The sequence below is a fragment of the Sus scrofa genome, chromosome 13 (genome assembly GCF_000003025.6).
Source record: "Sus scrofa isolate TJ Tabasco breed Duroc chromosome 13, Sscrofa11.1, whole genome shotgun sequence".
Lineage (NCBI taxonomy): Eukaryota > Metazoa > Chordata > Mammalia > Artiodactyla > Suidae > Sus > Sus scrofa.
In genome coordinates, this window is record NC_010455.5 from 90221391 (window position 1) to 90243568 (window position 22178).

A 22178-nucleotide genomic window follows, 5' to 3' on the forward strand; every position below is an offset into this window, starting at 1 on the left:
CAAGACCAGGGGCAACACCCCTGAGTGGGAATGAGCTTGGCCTGTCCCAGGAGGGAAAGAAGGCCTCATAGCTGGAATGTGGTGGATAAAGGCAAGCATCATATGAAATGAAGTCTGAGAGGCCAGATCACAGAAACAAGAGCATAGAGTTTAGAAACAAGGAGACAAAGTTACAAGCTTTCTAAGTGCAATGGAAGCCGTTAAACAGAGGAATCACATGATATAATTTGTCTCTAAAACATGCTCTGGATGCTATAAAAATGGATTGTGGAGGAATAGCAGTGGAAATAAGGAGGTTTGAAATTTCAGCCATCTTCTGAAAAAGGATGGTGGCCTGGACCAGGATGGACAAGCTGAAGCTGAAGAGGTGTGAGTGGGTTCAGGACATGTTTCAGAGGTAGAGTCAATGGGCTGACTGTAGGTTTGGATGTGGGTGAGAGAGGAATCAAGGATCACTCATCTATTCCAGTGGTTGAATTGTGAGGAAGCCATTTATTGGGTCAGAGACGGATATGAGAGAAGGGAGGGAGCAGATGAAATGAGAATTCTGTTTGGGTCATGGTAAATTTAAGAAGCTTATTAAGATACCTCAGGTGATATCTAAGTGAAGGGGCCAAGCAGGTGGTATATCCCATATACCAGTCTGTGGTTCTGGGCAGGGATCAAGAGTGGGAGATATTGGAGTTCCCGTCGTGACGCAGTGGTTAACGAATCCGACTAGGAACCATGAGGTTGCGGGTTCCGTCCCTGCCCTTGCTCAGCGGGTTAACGATCCGGCGTTGCCGTGAGCTGTGGTGTAGGTTGCAGACGCGGCTCGGATCCCGCATTGCTGTGGCTCTGGCGTAGGCTGGTGGCTACAGCTCTGATTAGACCCCTAGCCTGGGAACCTCCATATGCCGCGGGAGCGGCCCAAGACATAGCAACAACAACAACAACAACAAACACAAAAAGACAAAAAAAAAAAAAAAAAAAAAAAAAAAGAGTGGGAGATATTGATTCCTGGGCCATCAGCCTGCAGATGGTATTTCCGGCTAAGGGCCTGGTTGAGATCATGTAGGGCTTTTTTGATTTCTGACAAAAGTGATGGAGAAGTCACCATGAAGGAGATGGGATCCAGGGCTCAAGTGGACAGGGTGACCTCTGGGGACACTTCACTCAGAGAAACAAGAGAGAAGGTGTGTGGAGAGTTCCACGGAGATGCTAGTAGTTTAGGAGTCTACATCTTAGGTCCTTGGGTGAAGGAGTCTCTCCCTGATTATTTCTATTATCTCAATGAAAAATGAGAAAAATTACCCAGCTGAGCAGGAGAGCAGAGGAGGTATTAGAAGTTTGAAGTGATTAATCAATTGTTGTTCAATATCTTTCCTTTCAAAAAGACTGTCAGCACCATGGAAGCAAAACCGGGTCTGTCTTATTCATTGCTTATTCCCAGTACCTTGCAAATCGCTGCACATATAGTACGGGTCCACCAAATGATTGCTAGATGAAAGAATCAGCAACTGAATGAAAGTTAGATGTCTCTTCTGGTTACTTATTACTGCATAACAAATCACGTTGAAACTTTGTGGCTTAAAGCAACCATTTATATAATATTTCTCTCATCATTGCAGCTTATCTGTGGTCCTGATAAGCTCAGCTGGGTTATTTTTACTTGGCACCGTTTCCTCACCTCACAGAGTTGCAGTCAGATGGCAGCTGAGGCGAGAGTTATCTTGTGGTTTCTTGATTCATGAGTCTGGTGCTTGGGCTGCTATGTCTGGGCCATTGTGGACTGGTTTGGCATCACTGCCTCCAATGGCTTCTCCTTGTTGCTAGTGTGGGCTTTCTTGCAGCATGGTGGTCTCATGGCAGCTGGGTTCTTTCATGGTGGATGACTTCTCCCAGGGCTGGCTTCTCCTGGAACTAGTGTTCCAAAGGCCCTAGGTGGAAGCTTCAGAGCTACTTAAAACGTGGACTTCAAAGTCCCATAGCATCATATCCATTACATTCTGTTAGTCAAAGCAGTCACAGCACCCACCCACCCCGCTGCCCCAACTTATGGTGAAGGAATAGGCTCCACCTCTCAGTGGGGGAAGGAAATGATACAGCTTTCTTGGAGACAAGCTACAACAACAATGGTGTGAATGTGTCCTGCAGACCTGGAATTTAGGTGAAAGGATAGAACTAGACACAGAAAGCAGAAATCATAGACAGCAATAAGGAGTCAAATTCATGAGATGAACTGGATCCCTTGAGGGATAAATTGTAAGAAAATTGAGCCTTAGAGGACATCCCTGCTCACCCCCCTCTTTCTCCTCTAATCAAATGTAAAGAAGAGATAATGGGTGTTAGGGAGAAAAGGAGTAAAAAGGAAGGGGAAGGATTGGGGAAAAGGAGGAGGAGGAGGGGTTGAGTGAGGAAGAGACGAGAATTTTGTATCTAACAGTAGCTTGCGGCCTTTATAACAACCTATCTATGGTAAGAGTAAAATAAAATTCTTGAATCTGTCTATTTTTAGGGACTACTGAGTCAACTGGATAAAACCAATGGTGGTTGCCAATTTAGCCCAATAGGATAAAACCCAATGGTGGGTTTTAGATTCTAGTTACTCCCAAGGTCACGGTTTGGTTTAGGTTCAGGCCAGTGACAATGCAGGTTGTTTCACTGATTCTCTATGTAAACGTCCTCATTCATGTACCCCATGGCAGTGCTTAAGTTTCACAAAACCTTCCAAAAGGAGTGATTTGGGTTCAGTTCTGAGTTTGAAAAAAGGTAACAGTTACACCAGATTTAAAGATGAGTTTGGGCTGGGGTCAGTTATCTGGCTCACTCAATCATTCTTTTCTTCTTTGCCAATTAAGCCAATCCCCAAGTATACCTTGTATCTCAGTCTCAGTTTTCATTGAAAAATGAGATTTTTATCTTTGTGGAGTTGGAAAAAGAAAAATATAAAGCAGAAGGTCCTGTCAAAAGGAAAGGCGAATTCAGTGTCAAATGATGGAATCACAAATTGAGTGAGCCAGAGGCTCTAATGAGGAGGAACTAAAAGGACAGAGAACAAAGGGAGCAGAGAATGATGGAAGGGAGAGGAGGTCGAATAGTCTCTGTTGATCTGATATTTTCTTGTAGAAACCTGTTCAGGATGTGGCAGCCCTGTATCAATGCATCCAAATAAGATACTTCACTTATCACTTTATTTATCATAGAATCATACACTGTGATTTTTGAAAAAAAAAAAAAACAAACAGCCTAATTAAAGTGTAGTTACAGTCCTTTTATATTAGCTGTTGTCTGTAAATGCTCACATCCTTATCCAGACTCTTCATGCTTTCTGCTCCTGGCTCAGTTAAGACTGGGATCAGAGGCTTGGATTCAGCTTGGAGTCTGTGAACTGTTTATAAAAACCAATTACTCCTCATTTAAGTTAAAATTTCCCATATTGAGATGGCTTCAACATGGGAAATTTAATGTGGATGTTTAATTTTGTTGCTGGAATCACTTCCAAGTTTATCTGTCCTTATCCTTCATTTAGCAAATGAGAACACAGAGGGACTAGGAGCTGAGAGATGAACTTACTCATCTTATTTAAAAGACAGTGCATTTCACAAGAGATTTTGTAGATAAAGTTGTATAAATACTTTTAAAAAGATCATTAGTAGTCAATGTATTATTCCCCCCCCACCATCCAAATAAACCCATCCGTGTCATCAATGTTTTGAACTAAGCCACATCAAAATGTCTTTTGAACTTCATTCCCAATGTCTTTGAAGTCACTATTCTGGGCTTTGTAAACTTCTTGGCAAAATTAGCCCTTTAAGTATGAATAGAAAGTATCTACATAATAACGCTGTATTTGTCAAGGTAACCTCACTGCTGTGACAAATAAACTCTTAATCAGTAACTTAATACAAAGTTTATGCCATTGGGGAGTTATTTAGCTCGTGTCTCAATTTCTTTATCTGTTAAATGGGAATACAATTAGCATGTACCTCATGATGTCTGAGTATTAAGTGAGCTGATATTTATAAAACCTTGGGTACAGTGTCCAGCACATTGTACCTAGGTAAGTGGTGACTGAATAAATACATTGCTCTCTCTCTCTTGCTTAATCACAGTCCAGGGTGGGTGCTGCTGATCTGTCAGTTTTCCCTGGGCTCATTCAGGGTCCCAGTCTCCTTCCTTTTGGGGGCTTCACTTTCCTTGAGATGCTCAGGGTCTTCTTCATCATTCCCCCTCCTCCCCAACACACATACTGTAGCAACCAGCCATAGGCCCTGGTGCACCCTCCCCTCTCTGACATCAAGACTGGGAATGAAAAAAAAAAGATTAGAAGTTATTTAAAACTGGCCAACTCGGGACCTTCAGATTATGAGAAAGAATGAAATAATGCCATTTGCAGCAACACGGATGGATCTAGAGATTAGCAAACTAAATGAAATCAGACAAAGATAAACATCATATGATATCACTGATATGTGGAATCTAAATAAAAGGATACAAATGAGCTTATTTGCAGAACAGAAACAGACTTGCAGACCTTGAAAACAAATTTATGGTTACCAAAGGGGACAGGCGGTAGAGGGGAGGAAGGATGGACTAGGGGTTTGGGATTAGCAAATGCACACTGTGGTATATAAAAGTTTGCCCAATGAGGACCTGCTGTATAGCCCAGAGTAACTCTACTCAATATTCTGTAGGGAAAGAATCTGAAAGAGAATGGATGTGTGTACATGTATAACTGAATCACTTTGCTGTATAGCAGAAATTATCACAACCTTGTAAATCAACTATGCTTCAATAAAACTGGGAAAAAAAAGTATCATTGGCTCCTACAATGAACTAAAAAAAAAATAAATAAAAGGTAGTGTGGAGCTGTCAGTTCCAGCTCTGAAAAAATAAATTGGCCAAGAGGAGAAAGATCCTGATTGAGCCACTGCTGAGACCTTATCTGAAAGATGTAGATAATGACCCCACCTCATTGGGTTCTTTTGAGAACTACCTAAAATAAGAATTGCATAAAATAAGACTTCTAAAGTACCTGGCCCACAGTACCAACACAGCAGACACTATTAATTTATCAAGGCTTGTTTACATTTGCCTTCTGGATTTCAGCTGTTCTTCTGCCCCTTTTCCTCCTCTTCTAGTCTTTACAAATAGGTACCTGTATTTGACATTATTTTTGTTGGTATTTAATGACATTTTCCATAGTGTTAGATCTTATTTCCCAAAAAGTCCCTCACTTCATCCATGCCTTCCAATTGTTTTGGCCTCTGGAAGAAGCCTTCTGGATAAGGGTGGGTGCAGTCCAAAGGCATCCTCCTCATGAATGGAGGAAGTGATGTAGGTCAGCTTTTAGGCTGAATTCTCCTTCATTCCTGTCTAAGCCAGGAGTCAGATTCAGGCAAAGGATGAGAAGGAGTAATGGGGAGCGAACAAGGGTGCAGAAGTGTGAGACTTTACATTCTTACTTCAAATAACTTTTCCAAAGTAATTTATTTTTAGAAATACTTTCTTTTAATAATAAAAGTATTTTACAAAAGAAAATAACGTGATTATTTTTCATAATCGCACATTGACAATTTCTTGGTTGCTTAATTGTATCCATTAGGTGTGGATTTTTATTAGATTCACCCTCAGATGAAACGTCCTTCCTTTTACTTCCAGGTGCCTGGGGAAGTCACAGCTTATGGCCAGGCTTCATGCGTCACCAACATCAGACCTTTTGTAGCATCTCATTCTTTTTTCTCAAAAGAAGTTTTAACACATTCACATTCTAAAGCACAGAGAAGTGAAACTATTTTGAGATCTTGCAATGCTCTTAAGAGGACTAGAGACATTTGGCCTTAGCGTTGCTGGGATGGTTGAAGGAGTTGGTAGCCAACAACTTCTCAATTAACTCAATGACAGCACAGCTGATGTGGCTGTTTTCTCCCCTAAAGACACAGTGTGATCTTAAAAATACTCTTGTTCACCCCCACCCCAGCCTGATTGTAGCAGACGTTCTAGAGGTGAGACCCAGGCAAAGGTGTGTTTTCACTCAAACTCCCAATTCTGATGATCCCTCCAGGGTTGAGAACCATTGCAGGAAGACATTCATAATCCTTCCTAAATCCGTAGAGGCACTTTATTTTCATTTTTCTAATAGTGGAGAGTTTACTGCCCATAACAATACAAACATGAAGGCATGTGAAGATGGGAGGACACAAGACAACAGGAGCTGGATACTAAGTCCACTGTCTAGGTCAGAAGTCCCCAGTGTTGGTGTGGCTGCCATGATTCATTTCTCTGAAGCCCAAGATTGCCTAAGCACAGACCCAGTTGGCCTGTGGGGAATGAGGTTGGGCAACGCTGCTGCATTACTTTCTTGCTGAGAGTCCTGTGGCAGGGTCCTCTGTATGGATGGGAGCACCATAACCATCCTAGGTGCCTTGGTTTTGACATCAAATTGACTGCATTTTCTAGTTATTGGTGAACCCTCTTCTATCTTCCCTTACCTTCTCATTAACTTCTCATTTAACTGTGTCATTGTGATAAGCAAGGTTTACTAATTGTATCTCTACCCAAATTAGATTCTCTGTATTATCACATACAAGTTGTGAAGATAAGGGATAGGTGTTGAAGGGAGGTGGCAGAAGGAGGAAGACACGTCACTTGCTTATACAGGTGGATGTTTATACTTATACAGGTGGATGTTTATACTAACATTTTAAGCACCTGTGTTTTACAAGTCCAGGCATCGTGCTCAGGGCTAAGGTCAGGGGCATCTGCTAGAATTTCTAAATTTTTGGCTCCCCCGCAACCCCAGCCCTACAGGATCCTTAGTTGCTTTGGATGTACATTAAAGTTTGAGAAACTCAGAATGAAGAAGCAAAGATGGGTGTCTGTAAGAAAATCCTGGCTTCTGGCAAAGAAGCCTTCTTCAAAAAGGGTAAAAACATGATCTAACTGGAAAAGATACATGATCTAACTGGAAAAGATACTGTTCATAGCAGCATTATTAACAATTGCCAAGGTATGGAAGCAACCTAAGCACCCATCAACAGATGAATGGATAAAGAAGATGTGGGATGTGTATATGGACTACTACTCACTCAGCCATGAAAAGAATGAAATGTTTCCATTAGTAACAACATGGATGGACTTGGAGAGTATTTTGCTAAGTGAAATAAGAGAAAAAAAGAAAAATACCGTATGCTGTCACTTATATGTGAATTCTAAAAGATAAAACTAGTGAACAAAAAAGTGGATTGACAGGTATAGAAAATTAGTGGTTACCAGTGGGGAGAGTCAAGAGGGAAGAGGGGAGGGACAATATAGCGGCAGGGAATAAATGAGTTATTATGGGATTATATGAAAGCAAGTGTGTTAAACTTGTGAAAATTGTAAAGCACTACAGACTTTAAAAAATCATTCAATTGAAAAAAAGTAAAATACCATTTTAGAAAAATATATACAGTGAGCATGTGTCAAAGACTTAAGTCATTAGTGAAGGGACTGATAATATGGCAAAATTGGTCCAAAGAGGATAGGAAAAACTGCTAAATTTAATCAATAGAAAAATAGAATGCTAGAAGGATTGCAAAGTTCACTACAAAACTGGTTATTGTCCTACAGAAACCTAAAAACCTTAAGCTTTGGGCTTATTTATATTGAAGTATAGTTTATTTAAATATATTAGTTTTGGTGTACAGCATAGTATACTCATAGCTTATACTCCACTTAAAGTTATCACAAAATAATAGCTATATTTTCCCTTTTTGTACAATATATCTTTGCTGCTTATCTATTTTATACATAGTAGTTTGTATTTCTTAATCCCACACCCCCATGGATTTTGTTTTTGTTCAGAAAGAAATTATTTGCCTCTTTTATTGGGATACAAATCATTTGCAATTTACCAATCTTCTATAAATTTATGTCTAACTTTCTTGAAGCTAGCCTCTAATCAATAGAAAGTAATTAGGGGAACTTGGGTCTGCCTATTAGATAATGCTTAAGTATCACTTGAAGGCTAGATGGCTAAGTTTTTGGATAATTTTTCTTAAAAATTCAGACAGGAGATGGATCTAGAAATCATTATTTGCAATAAAATATCACAGGTAATGAAAAAATAGCTAACACATAGGGTGCCAGTCACTGGTCTCTTGTGTTTTTCCTGTATTGGCTCTTTTAGTCACTGTCCTAACCCTATGAGGCAGGAGCTATTACTGCCCTCATCTTACAGGGGAGGGAATTGAGCCAGTTTAGCTCCAGAGCCTGTGTGCTTAACTGCCTCCCCTGGACAAACAGCTGAGGGTACAGTAGGGTACTTGTGTGGGTGTGTATTTTTAAATTTGACAGAAGTAGGGATATAGGCTGATGGTAGACTTAGATACACTCCCATTTTTTTCATTTCTAATTTGAAATTTGAATCAGGCAATGAGAAATGACAATTGCCTGTTATGTGGGCTGCCTGGAAACCCCAGGATGGTTTGGGTAGGAAGCTCAATACATTTTTACCAACCAGAGCCACTGCTGCCGGTAATCAGACCTCATGTGGCAGTATATTAAACCCATCACTCCCAGTCCTAGGACTAAAGCAGTTATGTTGGTGTGTGTCATAGACACAAGGGGAGGGAGACCTCAGTGTGTACTATAATTCAGTGAGAGGGATATGTCAATGTTCTTTGTAAAAAAATTTTTTTTATTAGAATCTGACATTATCTGAGAGTCTGGTTTCCTAATTAGAGAGATCTCTGGCTCGATTTGGTATCTAGAACCCACTTTAGCAAAAGGTCAATGAGTAGCCAAGCTGAGCTGTTCTTCTCTAATTAAATAAGTCCACAAATCTCACCCTCCCAAAAATGCATTAGTAAACAGTGGAAGGAATGCTCCAGCTCATAACACCCAGAGTAGGTGTTCAGACCCTGTCCCACTGTTCTGCCTTTTTGTAGCTGGCACATTATTTGAAGTTAAAGTTATGACTTGATAAGCCAAATTGTCCTCCCCAGCCGCCTTTTGTTTGTCACAATTAGCTGCACGTGCAGAACTGTTTTCATCTGTAATTGCTCCCACGAGGGGGGTAATTGTACCCCAAAGTGGTTGGTTGCACCAATGGTTGGAGCAATTAGTAACAAAAATGCAAATAATTGCAGGCATCCAAATTGCAGTTTTAAAAAAGAGATACCCAGCAGAAGCTTGGCTAAAGATTTGCCATTCTCTTTTTACCCACTGGAAGTGTATTTGTTATTTGAAACCAGTATTGTAATCGCTGAACCTACCTTATCTTTCCACATCTCTAGGGCTTCTTGGAAATGGTGCACTTTACAGGATCAGTGAAAAATGGGACTGATCCCAAATGTTGGCTCATTTAGGAACTAGAAAATGAAATTACTTAAAGTCACAATTATCTTTGGGGGAAAAGTACAAATGACTGAAAAAATGCATTTTGGGTAACTGTGAACCTCATTCTCCCATACCAAATGTGGGGGGAAAGAGGGTCACAGAATACTTTTTTTTTTTAAATCAATTCAGCTTCTAATTACAGAATTACAGGAATTCTAGATACACATCCTTCCCACCCCCACTCCCCACCAAATTGTTCCCAAATAGTGCATGATCATGGCAGCCTTGGTGAGCATAATCATTAATTTGTCTCCATGGCTTTGCTCCCTATGACATGTGCTCTGCAACAACCTCTTAGCCTTCTCCATCCAGGTAGCACTGGGCCAGGCCTGGTTGCCTTGGCTCTCTACAGCTCTGAAAGGCAATATGGTGCTCCCAGATTGCCCCCTTTGAAGTGGGTAAAATACACTGTTGTCCATTTGTGTTTCACTCTGTAACAGGTCAGAAGGGAGTACATCTTTCTGCCCTCAAAGCCATCCAGAGGCTTTAGTGAAACACCTCAGTTGCACTGTACCTTGAAGACCTGCAAGTCTGGTAGTTTCCCAGCCCTGAGACCCAAGAAAGAGCCCAGTGACAGAGACAGCAAGGGTTTATTGGACGGGGGGACTTACATGAAGAGTCCTGGAGTGACACCCCGTTGTGTGTGACAGAGGTGGGCAGAACATGGCAGCAGTCTTCGCTATTCAGGGAGAGGGAGGCTGCCATTTATAGGGGAACTGACACCAGGTGGACTCATCCGTTACCAGGGCTAACTAAGCCCTATAATTAAGAGGATTGGATAGTCATGTGAGTGAAGCAGGGACTGGTCGAGCAGGGGATGGGATGTACCAAGAACAAGAGAAAAGACAAATCTTGAGTAGTCTGACCACACACTCCACCCCTACATGCCCCACAGGACCCTTACCTTACAATCTTGGTCCACTCCTCTTCCACGATATCCCTGGGGTCAGGTATGTAGAGAAGCACTGCAACCAGGTACCACAAATGCAATACAGACAGTACCTAGAAGAGTAACAACAGTCTGCAGGTAATGGAGACTTTATCCAGTAGAGGGCCTGGATTAATTACCTTAGTAGTCCTAGGTGAGGCCGGGTAGAGGACAGGTGAAATCTGTAAGTCCATTTCTAATCCTATACCCATGGGGTGGCAAACTCAAACCACTGGGGACTGACTTGCCAGTCCTAGGGCCATTTTATAATGTATTTCTCTAGCAGTAGATCCCTGGCAAGAGCAAAAGCAAGTTATCATCCTGACAGATGGCTGGCAACAGTCTGTTGGTGACTGGGATAATTGCTCCTGGGATGTTTAGTTATAGTTTGTAGGGCTTGAGTTAGTCTCCTTGTCCACACATTGAGAGCTGGTTTCCATCTCTCAGTTACTTAGGGAGTCCATTCATCCTTTCAGGTAGAGCAGCCGTGGGGTTATGAGGCAGGTAGAAATACTAGTAAATGTCATTCTTATTGGCCTATCCTTAGAGTTCATGGCTGATAAAGCAGATTCCTTGGTCACTGTCAATGTCTGTGTAACAGTATGTCACATTGCTGTTCTAGACCCCAAATAGTGGGTTTGTGTGGTTCCATGACTCAGATAGACCTTTGTAAAGTCTTTCACCTGCTGTAATGCATTGTAGACTGCAGATGGCTGTTGTTCCATCACACTTTCCTGTTACTCTGCCCCCTTCCACAGCAGGGACCAGAGGCCTAAGAGCACTCTTATTATTTTGCTGTTGCCATAGCCCAAACCAAACCTCTCTGGGTAACTGGCCACGTCCAATTCATAAGCCTGTCCCTGAGTGTATATCCCTGAAGTTTGTGTCTCTTAATTGTTTAGGAATGGTGCATTGGAGATATGCTTATCTTACTCAACCAAATACTTACTCAAGTATTTGATAAATAACCCAAGTCCTTGCATTCTGTCTGTATTCACCAGCCATCCCTGTGCAGTCAGTTAAGCTACAAGCATGGGGCTACTTCTGAACTGGAAAGAGACTCCAAAATTAGCAGGATATCTTTAGCATAATGAAAGAGAAAGACATGTCTCATGGTAGACAGTTGCCACAGGGCTGCTTGTGCTAGTGGGCTAGTGGACAGCACCTTGGGATTACCCCATATCCTCTGGGCCACACATGTTAGTGGACGGCCTCCACAACTTTCCATTCTCGTCCTCATTTCCTAGCATCTCAGTGCTCACGAGAGTCTCCTTGGTCTCTTGGATGGCTGGCCATTTATTACACTGAAACCCCAGGCCTGCAAATCTGGTAGTTGCTGAGCCCTGAGACCAATTAAGAGCTTAGAGACAGTGATAGAGACCACAAGAGTTTATTGGACAGGGGACTTACACAAAGGATCCTGGAGTGACACCCCATCATGTGTGGCAGAAAGTGAGCAGGACACGGCAGCAATCTTCGCTGCTTAGGGGAGAGGGAGGCTACCATTTATAGTGGGGATTGATGCTAAGGGGGTTCATCAGTTACCAAAGGCTAATTAAGCCTTATGATTAAGAGGATTGGATAGTCATGTGAGTTGAGCAGGGCCTGGTCGAGCAGAGGGTATACAGAGAGCAAGAGAATAGCCATCTTGAGTGGCTTAACCATACAACCTCTTTATTTTTGTATTTCAACCTCCCCAATTCTAGCCAGAGACCTGAGGAAAGGGGGTACAGGGGAAGCTAAGAGTGCTGGGCATCAGGAAGACCAATCCAGAGGGCAATGTGAGCCCTGCACCCTCCACTGTACTCAAAATCACCACCCACTCACATTTGTGCACACACCAATTCTCTACTTTTAGGATTTTACCCCCCATTAGTTTCTTGGCAAAAGGACCTACAAACGGTCTCCTTTTATTGGTCCAAAGTGTTTCAGAGTTCCCTGGACAGGTCTTAATTTCCCTAGAAACACAGCCTAAGCTATCCTTGGGATCCCAGCTACAATGGAATTTGTTGATAGAGAAACACTACCCTAAGGAAGACAGGAAGGGAAGGCAATATTTTATAACAAAATGTTTTACAGCAAGAAAATAGCTCCTATTGATCATGCATGCTTAGGGGCCAATGTCACCAAAAAGTGAAGATAATAAACTTTGGTGATGTGTGTATTGTGTAGCACTCCTATATTAGCAAAGCCTTTTCCCTGAGGAATTAGTTTGCTACATGAATCAATGCCAGTCCAACCAGAAGAATGTGCAGGAAGTAAAGGAATACATAATGGATTTCCCTTTGCTAGAAAAACACACTTTTGTCTTGCTTGCTGGGTTGAGGGAGGACTTGCCACATTTTGGGGTGGAAAGTGAGGGGGTGAGGAGTGAGCTCATTTGTTGACAAGAAACAATTTAGAGGAAATAGTGGGCCACCTGTGGGCAGACTCTATTTAAAAACCAAAGGTTGGCCCAGCAGTGGAGATCTCATGGCTGCTGTTCTAGGCATGAAGTCTTAAGTTGATTTAATAATAGCCTCCTCCACCCAGTGCTGGGAAAGAAATACCGTGTTCCATTTACTCCTGCTGTTTGTAGCATCTGGGATGCTGCTCCATCATCCCATCAATATAATTCTCCCCTCCTTCATTGCTGTAGGTAGCTCTCATCCGAAAGATTTACTTTGCAGATAAAAAAAGAGGCATTAAGTGGCCATAAATGACCAAGGTGAGGGGTTATAATGTTTTTACTAAGACTGGGAAAGGAAGTATTAAAAAAGAATTGTGCGAGGATATTTAAGAGGGCTGCTTAGACATGGTGACATGGGATGAAATGTAATCAGGCCAACTATTTGGTTTGGGTAAACAGAGAAGGTAAGATAATGCTGAATCCTAGTAAATCCCCTTTAGGAGAGTGGCTGCCCATGTGTCCCAAGCCTAAAAGAAACTCTATGACTGTTTGTGGAAGGAATTCTTTGTGCATAAGCTGCAGTCAGATTCTGTTTTCCTACCGTGACGATCTGATGTGTGATGAGTGGAAGGACTTGACATCAGTGGCTCAGTGTGACAATGGCTTGCATAGAGGAAAATGGACATTTGCTGGACTTTCATGTGTTACAAGGAAGGGCCTCCTTTCCTGTTCGCCTATGCTAAAATTAATTTAAGTTGGGAATAAAGGCTTGAATGGTTTGCTTAGGCTTTAAATCCAAATATTATTGGGAGATAGTGCCTTAGTGAAAAATTACATTAAAAGGTAAATGATTAGCATAGACTTTTAAAATCAGAAGGAGGCTATGGAAGAGGGGAATAGCAAAGTTGACATGTAATCCGTGGAGAGCTCTGGGTAGACTGAGACAGGGCTGTTGGGGTGTAAGATAGTAGTTTCTGAATGGCATGAATGAAAGGGATTTCTGAGTCAACAGCCAGAGAGAGAGCAGAGCATTTCAGGATGTAATGGATGTTGCTTGTTTTTATGTGATTGTTATTCATTTTTGTTTCCCTTTGGGATACTATGTCTCTAACACTCTGTGTGGTCCTAGAAGGACTAAGTTCTCCTAAGACCTTCCCCACCTCCCTATGATCCTATCTGATCAATCAGAGGTTTCCATCCTTCAGAGCACTGGTTTTCCCTATGACATGATGTATGAACACTGGGAGAGAGAAGGTCTCTTGTTTTATTCTAGGATTTCTAGCAGTAGGGATTATGCAAGCCTAAAGCTGCTAGAGGCAATTTCCACAGCATTGTGGGGGAAAATGCCTATAGAACAAAGCTATCATACAGAGAAAAGCAATGCCAAGAGGTGAAGAGAGAAACACACAAATCTGATGGCATCACTAAAGTCACCATATCCAGCTATGCCTGAAGGGGTAACACTTAAAATTACAAGAGCCTCAACAGAACTCCTTCGGCTTGACAAAGTCTGAACTGGATTTCCATCATTTAAAACCAAATGCACAGGTAATTAGTAGGAGGGATGCAAACTCGATGTTTAGACTCTAAGTTTTTCAAAGGACCTAAAAAGAAAAGCACAGAGGAGTTCCTGTCGTGGCGCAGTGGTTAACAAATCCGACTAGGAACCATAAGGTTGCGGGTTCAGTCCCTGCCCTTGCTCAGTGGGTTAAGGATCCGGCGTTGCCGTGAGCTGTGGTGTAGGTTGCAGACGCGGCTCGGATCCCGTGTTGCTGTGGCTCTGGTGTAGGCCGGTGGCTATGGCTCCAATTAGACCCCTAGCCTGGGAACCTCCATATGCCACGAGAGCGGCCGAAGAAATAGCAAAAACACACAAAAAAAATAAATAAATAAAAAAAAAAAAGAAAAGCACAGAATCTTTTGTGTTTCTTTGAATGCAACTTTGCTGAGATGAAAACATGCAGGTTTTGGTTTTACCTGGGAAAGTTATTTAATCATTTTGTTTCCTCTTTTGTGATAAGAATAGTAGTAATGTTTGCCTCAGGTAGGTCAATCTGTGCAGAACTCTTAGAATGGTGCCTGACACATGGTAAGATTTCAGTACATTTACTTATACTTTCATACTCTCCTTGCATTTCCCTTTTCTTTACCCTACCTCTCCCACCCCAAATCTGCATCAAATGTTGAAGAATCAGTCTGGTAAAGGCAGAACTTGGAGCTGGAGCTGGGAAGTAACTGAGTTTGGTGAAGTCAGAAGTCTCTATAGTGAATGGGGTAAAAGAGTCTGGCAAGAACACATGTTCATTAAAAAAGTTAAGTCCATCATACACAGACTAAACACAAGTGAATCCTTTTATTCATGCCAGCCCTTAACGTCTTCTATGCCAGTGACAATTCAATGCCTATGTTTCCTGGTTTAAGATTTTAAAGGCAGTTTGCAAAACGGTAGTGAATTCATTCAACAGAATTGTTCATGTTAATAACTTGGAACAGTGAACTGAATGATCCTACATGATACACAATATTAGGTAACTCCAAAATATTGTAGGTATTTAGATTGGTGATATATAACTTATGCGCCACTTAAAGGCACATGAGTATAGAATATTTGATATTTAAAGTAAGAGGGAATTCTTTACCACTAGCTTTTTATTTTTATATTAAAATAATGCAATCAACTGTGGAGAACAGTATGGAGGTTCCTTAAAAAACAAAAAATAGAGTTACCATATGACCTAGCAATCCTATTCCTGGGCATACACCAGGAAAAAAAAATTTGAAGATATGCACCAGTCATGAGATTTTCTGCCGAATATTCACGGTACATAAGATGTATTATACTTGCATAAAAGTACTTTGAGCCATGATCGTAAGATTATCATACATGAGTAATTTCAGGATATATCATATGATTCATATATGGATCTAAAAAAATAAATAACTTTTAAAAAAAAAAACAAAAAAAAAAAATTTAAAAAAATCAAGAATAAATTAGTGGATTAAGAATGCACACTACTACATATAATAGCTCAGGATCATTGTATAGAACTATTCATATCTTATAACTGTAATCATTGAAGACATATAATTAATGACAGCATCCATGATTGTTTAATTGTCACTCAGTTGAATCAGCTTTGTAGTTCAGATAGCTTGGATCTGTTGCTGTCTGTGGTTATACTGTAGCTCTGATTCAATATAATATGTATGGTCCCTAAAAAGACAAAAAAAAAAAAAAAAAAAAAAATATAAGATATATATATATATAATATATATATATATATATATATAATATATATAACTGAATCACTTTGCTGTACACCTGAAACTAAGACAAATTGTAAATCAACTATACCCCAATAAAAAGTTGTTAGTTTTTCTGGGGGAAAAAAAAAAAAGTAGGGGCAATCACCCATGTAGCTAAGGCAGGTTAAACCTTTTTATTTCATGCATGGCCCCTTCCAAGGTGCTAGAAAGGTATAAACCATATGTTCTCATGTTCACATATTTTTGTAAGATTTGCAAAAGTAAAGTATGTTTGCATTCTTTTCTAAAAAGAGACACTCCAATATTACATAAGCTACAGGCCTCATGAAACCTGGACCCTCTGTCAAAGGCCTATTACAAGAGGTTTCCTAGGGCATTATTCAGAAAAATAACCAACCAAATTTGGAAATAAGACCAAGAGAATACATACAGCCTTTCATTACCACACTGAGGTATTTCTTAACAAACACACCAATGAGTATTTAATTATCTAGGGGAAATCTGTCTTGATTTGACCCCTTTTTTATTAATGTTTAAAGGTCCCAGACTTTGTGAAATTACATGTTAACATGTAGTTTTTTGTTTGTTTGTTTGTTTTTGGTCTACTAGAGATGCAAATGATTTCTGTCTGGTAGAAAAGATAGTCTCAGATTATGGTTTTATAACCAGATTTTTTTTTTTTTATAACCAGCTTTGTTATCTAGCAATCTCTCATTTTTTTTCCATTGCCTGTAAATACTCAGTTCTTCCAATGCTCTTTGCACCAGCTTTATTGTCTTATTAGTTTTTTCATGAATGATTTGAATAAAATCTTTGACATATGTTCATCTTATATTTGCACAAAGTCATGTTTTTAACTTTTTAGAAATTATATTGTGACAGTATGGTAAATTTTCCAAAGGAAATAATTCTGTTTATAATTTACTATGACATGCACAGGATATTTCACACACATCATTGTCATACATAGGGGTTGGACTTCTAACCTGTCTTTCACCAGAATAAAATCCAACATTATTTATTTTATTTTATTGTCTTTTTTGGGCCACACCTGCGGCATATGAAAGTTCCCAGGCTAATGATGGAATCCGAGCTGTAGCTGCTGGCTTACGCCATAGCCACAGCAACAAAGGATCCAACACGATTTAAAGGAATATAACAAAATACAGCATGTAAACCTCACAGTGTATTTCATCCAATTAAGAAAAGGAATATAACTGGACATTAAGAGGGACATTACATAATATTAAAAGGATTAATTAACCAAGAAGCTATAATGATCCTAAATGTGTATGCACTTAACACAGAGCTTCAAAATACATGAAGTTAAAATTTATAGAACCGAAATGAGACAGACAAATCCACAGTTACTGTTGGAATCTTCAACATTTCTCTCTCAGTAATCAACAGAACAAGTAGATAGAAAATCAGAGAGTACAGAGGCACAAAAACCTGTTCATAAATATTCACAGTAGCATTATTCAAGATGCCAAAAAGTGGAAACAACCAAAATCTATCAGCTAAAAAATGAGTAAACAAAATATAATACAGTTGATGAAGTCACTACAAATACTGATTTGACTAATACTGAACAATTACATCTAGAGAAAATAGAGTTTTTCTGTATTTTCTGTTCCTGTGAGCCTCTGTTCACATTGTCAACTGAGCAAAACATAATCTTTTTTTAATGTTTGTTTTCAGTTAAAGACTATTTATTTATTGTTTTATTGAAATATAGTTAATTTACAAGGTGTTAGAATTTCTGCTGATAAATTAGGAGTTTGGGATTAAGAGATGCACACTACTACATATAAAAAATAGCTAAACAGGGATCAATTGTATAGAACAGGGAACTATTTCAATATCTTATAATAACCTGTAATGGAAAGCATTTGAAAAGACATATAGGAGTTCCCACCATGGAGCAGCAGAAACAAATCCGACTAGGAACCATGAGGTTGTGGTTCAATCCCTGGCCTCACTCAAGTGGTTGAGATCCAGCGTTGCTGTGAGCTGTGGTGTAGGTTGCAGATGAGGCTTGGATCTGGTGTTGCTGTGGTGTGTGTAGGCTGCAGCTGTAGCTCTGATTCAACCTAGCCTGGAACTCCATGTGCCATGGTGTGCCCTAAAAAGACAAAAAAAAAAAAAAAAAAAAAAAAAAAGGAAATATAAGGGATATATATATATTATATATTATATATATATATCTTCGTAATCCATTCCTCTGTTGATGGACATTCAGGTTTCTTCCATGTCTTGGCTATTGTAAACATTGCTGCAATGAACAGTGGGGTGCATATATCTTTTGGAATTATCCTTTGGATAGATGTCCAGGAGTAGGATTGCTGGATCATGTGGTAGTTCAATTTTTAGTTTTTTGAAGAACCACCATACTGCTTTCCATGGTGATTGATCAATTTACATTCCCAATAACAGGGTAAGAGGGTTCCCTTTTTTCCCACACCCTCTCCAGCATTTATTATTTGTAGACTTTCTGATGATGGCCATTTGGACTAGTGTGAGGTGACAGTAGTTTTGATTTGCATTTCTCTAATAATTAGTGATGTTGATCATCTTTTCATGTGTTTTTTGACCATCTGTATGTCTTCTTTGAAGAAATGCCTATTTAGATCTTCTGCCCCCCCCTTTTTTTAAATTGGGTTGTTTTTTTGATATTGAGCTACAGGATGTATTTGTATATTTTGGAGATTAATCCCTTGTCAGTTGTTTCATTTGCAAATATTTCTCCCATTCTGTGGGTTGTCTTTTTTTTTTTTTTAGGTGGTCCTTTGCTTTGCAAAAACTTTTAAGTTTAACTAGGTCCTATTTGTTTATTTTTATTGTCGTTACTCTAGGAGGTGGATCTGAGAAGACATTGCTGCAGTTTACGTTAGGAGTGTTTGACCTATGTCTTCCTCTAAGATTTTTATAGTATTTGATCTCACATTTAGGTCTTTAACCCATTTTGAGTTTGTATATGGTATTAGAGAATGTTCTTTCATTCTTTTGCATGTAGCTTCCCTGTTTTCCAAGCATCACTTATTGAAGAGACTGTCTTTTCTCCATTGTATATTCTTGCCTCCTTCGTCATAGATTAAATGACCATAGGTGCTTGGGTTTATTTCTGGGCTTTCTATCCTGTTCCATTGATTGATATTTCTGTTTTTGTACCAGTACCATACTGTTTTTATGACAATAGCTTTGTAGTTTAGCCTGAAGTCAGGGAGCCTGATTCCTCCAGGTCCAGTTTTCCTTCTCAGGACTGCCTTGGTTATTTGGGTCTTTTGTATTTCCATACAAATTAAAAAATTTTTTGACCTAGTTCTGTGAAAAATGCCATTAGTAATTTGATAGGCATTGTGTTGAATCTGTAGATTGCCTTGGGCAGTATACTTATTCTGAAAATATTGATTCTTCCAATCCAAGAACATGGTATATCTTTCCATCTGTTTGTATCATCTTTGCTTTCTTTCATCAGCATCTTAAGAGTTTTCAGAGTACAGAAAATACTAAAGATGCTACTAGAAAACTGTTGGAGCTCATCAATGAATTTGGTAAAGTTGCAGGAAACAAAACTAATACACAGAAATTGGGAGTTCCCATAGTGGCTCAGCAGAAACAAATCTGACTAGTAACCATGAGGTTGTGGGTTCAATCCCTGGCCTCACTAAGTGGGTTAAGGATCTGGTGTTGCCATGAGCTATGGTAAGTTGCAGATGTGGTTGGGATCTTGTGTGTTGCTGTGGCTGGGGTGTAGGTTGGCAGCTGTAGCTTCAATTCAACCCCTAGCCTGGGAACTTCCACATGCCATGGGCACAGCCCTAAAAAGAAAAAAAAAAAAAAAGATAAATAAAAAGTGAAAGTAAAAAGTAAAAAAAAAATTTAAACATTAAAAAAATACACAGAAATCAACTACATATGTTTTTTTTCTTTTTTTTCTTTTTATAGCCACACCCATGGCATATGGAAATTCCCAGGGTAGGGGTCGATTCAGAGCTACAGCTGCCTGCCACAGCCACAGCCACGGCAACATGGGATCTGAGCTGCATCTGCAACCTACACCACAGCTCATGGCAATGCTGGATCCCCAACCCCCTGAGCGAGGCCAGGGATCAAACCTGCATCCTCATGGATACTAGCTGGATTTGTTTCTGCTGAGCCACAATAGGAACTCCCCTATTGCACTTCTATATACTAATAATGAAAGATCAGAAAGAGAAATTAGGGAAACCATCCCATTTACCAGTGCATCAAAAAGAATAAAATACCTTGGAATAAACCTACCTAAAGAGAAATTTAAAGACACTTCATTCATTAATACTGAACTCGAGACCAATAGCACTATGTCTTAAGTCTGAATAAACTCACCTAACACGCGTTTTCTCTGTAAGGCACACTGCAGCCTTCTTGTGCTTAGGGACATTAGACAGGATTTCAGTACTATTATTGGGGGCCATTTTAAACAGCAAAATCATCAATAAAAAGAAAAAACAAAAAGCAAAAAACAAAACAAAAACAAAAACATGGCAGTAAATAGTAGACTGTGAAAAAGACATTTCTTTTTAGTATGAGAGCTGAAGCATAGGGTGACTCCAGATTTACATTACTCTGTGCATATACACAAATGAGCATAAAAGCACTGTGAATATTGATTTTGGGGTTACCAATAAATTTTAGCAAGTATTAATATAATCCATAGAATTAGCAACTATGGAATCTGGGAATAATGAGGACTGACTGTATATCATACAGTGGAATACTGTTTACCATGAAAAGAATGAAGTTCTAATACTTGCTACAATATGAACGAACCTTGAAAACATTATGCTAAGTGAGAGAAGCTAAACACAAAAGACCACTTGTTGTATGATTCTGTTTATATGAAATATAGTAAATAGGCAGAGTGATAGAGGCAGAAAGTAGATTAGTGATTGCCAGTAAGGCAATTGGGGAATGACACTATTAAAGGTATGGGATATCTCTTGGTGTGATTCTAGAATTAGAATTCCAATTGGTGAGGTTCCAGAATTAGATAGTGATGATTGCTGTAAAAACTCTGTGAATATACTAGTAACTGCTGAATTGTGTACAGTAAGAGGGTGAATTTTATGGTATTAAATTGAATTTCAATTAAAAAATGAATAAATGAAGTGTTAAAATAAAAAGAATATAGAAGGCCTAAAAACACTGTCAACAAATTTTACCTAACTAGTATTTATAGGGCATTTGATATAACAGCAGAATATACATACTTTTCAAGTATACATGAAACACTCATTAGCTACTCATTAGTAGCTAATATTCTGGGCCATAAAACCACCCTTAACAAATTAAAAAGCATTGAAATCATACAAATTATATTCTCTGTCCATAACTGAGTTAAAAATTCAGTAACAGAAAGATTTCTGGAAAATCCTTAAATATTTGAAAATTATACAGCACAGTGCTACCTCCCCCTGAAAAAAAAAAAAAACACCTCCACCAGTCAAAGTAGAAATCACAGGGTAAATTACAAAATAGTTTTAATGGAGTGAAAATGAAACATAGCATATCAGCTAAAATAGTGCTTTAAGAGAAATTTATAGAATTAGAGACATGTTAGAAAAGAAATGTCTCTAAGCTTTTAGCTTAAGAAACTAGAAAAAGTAGAGAAAATTAAACCCAAAGCAAGCAGAAAGAAGAAAATATTTATGAAAAGAGAAGAAATTAATGATTTAAAATGGAAAAATAGAGAAAATTGCTGAAACAAAAAAATCAGTTCTCTGAAAAAAATCAATATTGACAAACATCCAGCAAGATTGCCAAAAAAAAAAAAAAAAAAAAAAAGGAGAGGAAACAAATCACTGATAGCCAGAATGAAATAGGAAATATCACTATAGACCTTGACATCAAAAGGACAATAAGGGAATACCATGAAGAATTCTACATACATAAATTCTACAAATTAGATGAAATGGACCAATTCCTTGAAAAGCACAAGTTACCACAGCTCATCCAATAGGAAATAATTTGAATAGCCTTATAGCTATTAAAGAAATTGAATTCATGGTTACAAACCATTCAACAAAGAATTCTCCAGATCTGAATGGCTACCCTGGTGAATTCTACCAAACCTTAAAGAAATAAGACCAATTCTACACAATGTGTTCCAGAAAACAGAAGAAGAACATTTATTCATTTCATAAGACCAGTATCACCCTGATACCAAAAGCAGACAGAGACATTATTAAA

General features: G+C 39.2%; 1 long non-coding RNA gene across 2 annotated transcripts; it reads right to left on the bottom strand.

Moving 5' to 3' along the window:
- On the bottom strand, positions 3168-10228 carry LOC110256536. Of its 2 annotated transcripts, none has more exons than XR_002338151.1 (3): positions 9975-10228; positions 9240-9335; positions 3168-3370 (listed from the first exon to the last, which is right to left on the bottom strand). It is a non-coding gene; the product is annotated as an uncharacterized LOC110256536 (long non-coding RNA). The 2 variants fall into 2 exon arrangements; XR_002338150.1 differs by lacking the exon at positions 3168-3370 and adding an exon at positions 5543-5752.